This window comes from Nicotiana tomentosiformis, chromosome 2, assembly GCF_000390325.3.
Source record: "Nicotiana tomentosiformis chromosome 2, ASM39032v3, whole genome shotgun sequence".
In the NCBI taxonomy this organism is placed as follows: domain Eukaryota; kingdom Viridiplantae; phylum Streptophyta; class Magnoliopsida; order Solanales; family Solanaceae; genus Nicotiana; species Nicotiana tomentosiformis.
Genome location: NC_090813.1, coordinates 74559182 through 74566315, shown reverse-complemented (window position 1 = coordinate 74566315; position 7134 = coordinate 74559182). Strand labels below are relative to the sequence as shown.

Here is a 7134-nt window from a genome sequence, read left to right as displayed (position 1 = left end):
GGGGTGGAGGTAGAAGCCGAGCTATGGGTCTGGCTGAACCCAATTGCTTTTGCTCAAACAATGTATTTGTGTTAAGAAGTTCATTAAATATGTATAAATATTAATTTAGAACCCAATCATTAGCATTTGAAGTTGTCGTTCTAAAATTCAGAACCCATAAGATTAAAATCCTGACTCCGCTTCTGATTTTAAGACTCCCCTTCTTGCATCAATTGTATAGTAAGAGTTATATAATTCATTCATGTTTAGGCGGTTATAAACATCGAATTTGGCCATGTTATATTTGGTTAAGCACATTAGATCATCTATTAAATAAAAAATATTTGTTTTTGTCATTGGACTATTTCCATAGAGATAAATACAGTTTTTGCATAAATAAATTTATAATTAAACAGTTTAACAATTAATAATTTACTAAAATTTTGAAGATTCCAAGTATAGGGAGTAGAAGTGCACAATTTGATTAATTAATAGAAGGCTATATGTGTTTAACCAAATATCACGAGGATCAAAGTAAAAATTGTAAATATTTGATGGACTAAAATCACAAATTTCCCTTCTATTTAATTTCCTCATGTTAAGTTAATACTCTGTTTTATAGTGAAGTTATTGACTATAATGTGCTCAACTGCTGATTACCTTCATTATTTAATTTCAGATGATACATGTAGCTGCTAATGATGTGGCTTTCTCTACTCATGTTGTTGCTTTAACATCATTTACTTTATTTCAGATTGCTATTTATGATGTAAGTATACCATTCTCTTTTTACTCTTTTCATCTCAAATATTATATGCATACTGAAATGTGAGTTTGTGAGTTTGGTTCTAATAAACATATTTCTTTTTACAACGTGGAAATCAGAAGGCCTCAAAAACTGCTATAGCAATTGTCTATGTTGCTTGGTTAAGTGTTGCAGTTTGTGTTTTTGTGGCTTTCCCTTAGCATTCTTGGCTGTGGCTAGTGTCGTGCTTCAAGTAAGCCACCTTTCTTTTAAATCTACAATTAGATGTACTTAACACCCTTTTCTTCATGTTTAAAAATTTTCATAACAATTAAAAACAATTGGTCAAGTTAAAGTAACTGAACTTTATCCATTTAACCACTATAACAATAAAATCTCACATTTCTATATCTTAATTGCAGCACATTGCAGGTTGTTATGACAATAATTAAGTACATTCCCCAGGTAATAACTTAATCTTTGGAAATTGTTGTTCTGTTTGAAGGAAAAAAACTCAAGATTTCTATATGAATTGCTTGTGATTTTGTTCTCTTCTATTTAAATTACAGGATTTTGTGATATGTTTAGAGTTGTAGTACAGTCAGACCTCTCTATAACAGCATCCTTATATAACTATTCACTATAAAAGCCAAGTTTTTCTTGGAACTGATATTTATGTTATAATATATATTTTTTTTAATTTATAATAACACTTCACTATGGCATCCAAAAAATATAGAAAAAAATGAGGCTGTTATAGAGAGGTTTGACTGTATTTGTTTCCTTCTGGTGCTTCCTGAATTAAAGTTGGCTTTGAAAAATCTATAGGCTGTTATGAATTTTCGGCGAAAGAGCACTATTGGATTTAGTATTGGCAACATTTTGCTGGATTTGTTTGGAGGTTTAACAACTTACGGGCAGATGGCAGTGCAATCCATGGATCAACGTGAGTTTCAACATTTCAATTATATAGTGTTCGACTAACATACTTTGTTATTTCTATTTTTTTTTACCTAGTTAAGAAATTCTATGAGAAGCTGTATATGTTCCTAATGTAGAAATATTTTTGAACTATTTTTTGTACAGATTCTTAGGTGAACTTTTATGGAAACATCGGCAAGACCTTATTGTCATTGGTAAGAAATATTCTTTTATATCCATCAATTTATTTACTACACTTCTCTTCAGATTCTCTTTGTATCTGATTCTTGAGCCTAATTACTAGTTATGTAAGACATATACAATTATGTGGTTTTGATGAAATGAATGTTGCAGGCGTCGATATTCTTCGACTTTCTTTTCATTGTGCAACATTATGTGCTCTATCCTTCTAGGAAAGAAGTTGATGCTCCTGATTTTGATGTGGTAAGCAAGAAACCATTACTTAAATCTTCTGATCACCCACATACTGTAAAATATTTATTGTATATTTTGATTATGTATGCATAGATATGTTAAGTAAAGACTGTATTTTTGCCTGTACAACTCAGGAGCAACCAAGGGACATTGAGGGACGATGATTGCTGCGATCTCAGGCATTTATTAAGTAGATTCTGGTTTAGAAGTTTTTCCAATCTGGAAGATACAGTTCCTACATGCCATTTAGAGAGAAATGGCAGTAGATGTTTAGAAGGAAAACTGAAGTTATAGAATGCGTAAAATGTACATGCCATTTTGGTGTAAAATGCACAATGTATATAATTCCAATGCTCTCATGGACTCCGTTGAATCGAACATAGTTAAAAGATGTTCTATGAAACAATATTTGGAATATTTGAGATGATATTCTCATTTTTCTTTTAATCAATTTGGTCCACTATTTCAAGTTTTTATTCACAAAATTCAACTTTTTTTCCATGTCCAAAAACTTACGGGAAACAACTTCAACTTCAAAAACTCCTTTTTCTTAAAATTTTAATCAAATGGTGTCCAACACATCTTTATTTATAAAATAACATTTACTTGTACAGAAAAGTTAATCTTTTTCGGATGTCAGATATACGTCAACTTTCCGAGATCTGAAGTACTAAAGATGAAAAGAGCTAAAGATATGAATGAAGCAATCACACGAAATTTCTTATGTTTCTCTTGCAACTCTGGCTTTTAAATTCAAAAGATGCACAGTAACATTACATTCGTTTCTCATTGTAGGTCATTGATGACGTGAATGTTGGATTCAATATGATTTGGGACTACGTTTCACAAGCTAGTATATTGATTTGGTAGGTCAATCTTGGAAAAACTAATATTCCTTATTTCAGGATTGACAAAGCTGAAAATGAGCAGAATGTCATGATCTGTCTTCACTCATTTTAAGTTCATTATTCACACATGTGCGTGTAACATAAAATGTATTCGCTAAAATATGGACCAAGTAGAGAAACACACTAAAGTACATGTTTACATATTCCCTTTTTTTTCAAATAAAAAAGAAAATTCGAGTCATATTAACATAAGTATAAAATAAAGGTAGCTATCATCTATGATAGAATAAAATGAAAAGAAAGAATTGAGACATGCGGAAAAGGTAATTAAGAAGCCCACCGCTGGGCACCCAACCCAAATGGATGGATACCTACCTTCGCAAAGACCAAAAATACTTTATTTCCATCTTCTTCTGAATTAAGTTATGATCATCGATAAGTTAAAGTTTGCATAATTCAAGTGGTGATGTTGTTTTTCACAGCAAGGATGGTTCTTTTGTCAGAGACCACCCTTTCCATCGCTCTATTAGTTGATTACACGTTCTTGCTGCTGGTTTTAGTCCTACCATTTCTTTCAATAGTTCTATGCAATATCCGGACTAGTATTCCACCCTAGTCAAAGTCTTCCTTTAAAGATCTAGTTAGGAACCTCAAATTTGTCTCTGAGAGTGTTGGAGCTGGTTGTTTGATACAAGACACCATGACCGAGAAAGTTGGAGATGAAGAAGAAGAGACAAGGAAAGAGAAATTGGAGCTTTGGTCTGCACGAAGTAAAGCTTGGTCATATTGACCAAAGCTCTTTATCTCCTTTTGATACAAAGCAGCTGTCCATTTTGTCCACATTGTCCACTGTTCACTTTAGTGCATGTGAGCACGTGACCCACAAATAAGGATAGTACATTTATTGAATAAAGTAACCGTTTTTATATTCATTTATATACTGTGTAAATACATGTAAAGGCATGGAATGAAAAAGCAGAAACTTCTTTCCATCACTGTCTTTGCTTTTTCAATATTCTTACATGGTATCAGAGCAGTGAAAGCTCGATCCATCAGTCGTCTTCCTCATCTTCATATCAATTTTAAACAATGTCGGATAATACTGCAAACACAATGGCTCTGAACACCACTGGAGGAATCCCTACCATCGACTCAAACCATGCATATTTTCTTCATTCTTCTGATGCATCGGGAATGTCTCTTGTCAACACATCTTTTGATGGAAAAGGATTCCAAGGATGGAGAAGGTATGTGATTATAGCATTATCTGCTAAAAACAAAATAGGATTCATCAATGGTGCTTGCCCTGCTCCAATTCTCACTTCTAGAGACTATCAGCCTTAGAGCAGGTGTAATGACATGGTAACATCCTGGTTGCTCAACTCATTATCCAAAAACATAGAAGACAATGTCATTTACTCTAAATCTGCTAAAGATCTCTAGACTAGCCTTGAACATAGGTTTGGTCAGTCAAATGGAGCTAAGCTTTATCACCTGAGGAAGGAATTATCAAGGTTAGTACAAAGAACTAGTGACATAGCAAACTACTTTACAAAACTCAAACATTTATGGGATGAATTGGATTCACTTAATTGTGATGTGAAGTGCAGTTGCTTGTGTGTCTGTGAAGGGAGGCAAAAATTGGAAAAGTCACTAGATGATGAAAGGCTTATTCAGTTTCTTATGAGTTTAAATGATAGTTATGGCCAAGCAAGGGGAATCATCCTAATGATGAACCATCTACCAAGCATAAACCATGCATATTCCCTAGTATTACAAGATGAAAGCCAGAAAGAAGTTTTTTCTAACCCACTCATTTCTGCAGATTCTTCATCTTTCATGGCTACGAATCAAAACAACTTTGCACAAAGGAGTGCAAGGCAGATGCAAAGGAACCCAATGCAACATCAAAAGTTTGGGAACAACATCCAAAAAGTGACTAACTCTACTCAAAGGAACACAACTTTCAAGGGAAAGAAAATTAAGTTTAACCCTAATGTAACATGCAGTCATTGCAAGAAAGTAGGTCACACTGTCAGTGATTGCTACATAATTATAGGTTTCCCAGAAGACTTTGAATTCACAAAGGAAAATCAAGTTCACACCAGAAGCAATGGAGCATTTCAAATTGAGGAATCAGATCAGAACATCAGCAATCAAAATAAAGTACTCAATCAACACCTCTCACATGATCAATTTTCACAGTTGGTACAACTAATCAAGCAGGTTAAAGGTGCAGATATCAATGAAAATGATGTGGCTAGTACTATTGCTAGATATTCTGGAACTTGTCTTTCAATTTTTAATTCTAGTTCATGAATTATTGAATCTGGAGCATCTGAACACATGTGTTTTGACTCAAATGCCTTTATTTCCTTGACACCTATCCCAGTTCCATTAAACATAAATCTGCCTAATTCTTTCAAAGTCATTGTCACTCACATAGGAAGAATATCTATTCTTCCTGATTTTATTTTAGAAAATGTATTACATGTACCTAGTTTCAGATACAATCTATTATCTATTAACATGTTTTATTTACAATTTTATTTTATTCTCTTTTTTACCTCTAGTAATTGTATGTTGCAGGGGCCTTTAGTGAAGATGGGATAAGTTTTTGGTAAGGCAAGGGATGGGCTCTACCTTTTGGAACCAAGTGGAGTTAGAAATAGCACAAGTGTGGTATCACTTTCAGTTTTAAATCAAAACGTCTTTAGTCAATTGTTAGTCTCATTTTCTTTTTCTACAAGCTCAGTTTCAGATGTAAACCTTTGGCACATTAGGTTAGGACATTTGCTTTTTTCATCAATAAAACATCTCAGTTTTATTTTTTTACCTTCCAACTCTGATTTTTTTTGTCAATTTTTTCCTAAAGCTAGGCAAACCAGAATTTCTTTTCCTTTAAGTCAAATTAAATCAACAAGGGCATTTGAGTTAATCCATGTAGACATTTGGGGGCCTTAAAAGAAGTCAACTTACAATGGTTTTAAGTATTTTTTGACATTTGTAGATGATTATAGTAAGGCAGTTTGGACTTTCCTTATGAGCACCAAAAGTAATGCTTTTGGACTCCTTAAAAATTTTCTCACAATGGTGGAAAGACAGTTTAGTGTAAAGGTACAAAAGATAAGAACATATAATGCTTTTGAACTTGGGAAAGGTTCTCAGGAGGCAGCATTTTTAGCCTCTCAAGGAGTGCTACATCAAACATCATGTGTGGCAACTCCTCAACAGAATGGAGTGGTTGAGAGGAAGCATAGACATCTTCTGAAAATTACAAGGGCTTTGTTGTTTCAATCTAAGCTTCCTCTTCCTTATTGGGGAGAATGTGTACTAACTGCAACATATTTGATCAATAGGTTACCTTATAGAGTGCTTAAAGGAAGGACACCTTATTTTGTTCTATTCAAACAAAAACCCGCTTATGAACTATTGAAGTATTTCGGTTGTCTTTGCTTTATATCTACTTTGACTAGCGGAAGAGGTAAGTTTGACCCAAGGGCAAAGCCCTGTGTGTTCTTAGGTTATCCCTTGGGACAGAAATATTATAAAGTTCTAGAGTTGGATATAAGAAGAGTGAGTGTATCGAGAGATGAATACTTCTATAAAAATCAGTACCCTTTTGCCTCTACTACTACACCTACAGATTCATTTTTTCCTGTTACATCACCCCTAGAACATAGTGTAAACTCATCATCAGAACACATAAAAGGATGAGCCCGCTATTCCTAGCTCACCCTTACCTTCACTGCCTACTTTTTCAAACCCAATCAACTCTAGCACCCTTCCTTCAACCTCAGGTACAAGTTTTATTTCCCAACCTAGATCATTTCCTCATTCACCCTTACCTATATCCCTTCCTGAAGTCAGGAAATCCACTATAACATATAATCCACTCTCATATCTCTAGGAATATGTGTGCAACTCAGTCTTTCTCACAGATCTCACAAACTCTTGCTTCACTGCACCAATCTAGCCCATGATTCTACCCTTCACATCTCTTTTTTCTATCAATCGGTCTATACTTAATTCCACTTCCTACCTTGTTGAACCTACTTCTTACTCATAGGAAACTTTACACCAGGGTGGCAGGAAGCAATGGAAAAAGAATTAGAAGCTCTAGAACTTAACAAAACCTGGGAGGTTGTGCCTTTACCTAGTGGAAAGAAAGCTCTTCCTTGCAAATGGGTCTACAAAGTGAAATAC

At 34.1% G+C, this 7134-nt stretch overlaps 1 long non-coding RNA gene across 1 annotated transcript; it reads left to right on the top strand.

Moving 5' to 3' along the window:
- Positions 1-758: 758 nt before the first annotated feature.
- LOC104088217 (uncharacterized) lies at positions 759-1639 on the top strand. Its single transcript, XR_011413987.1, has 3 exons — positions 759-977; positions 1147-1189; positions 1553-1639. It is a non-coding gene; the product is annotated as an uncharacterized lncRNA (long non-coding RNA).
- The last annotated feature ends 5495 nt before the right edge of the window (positions 1640-7134 follow it).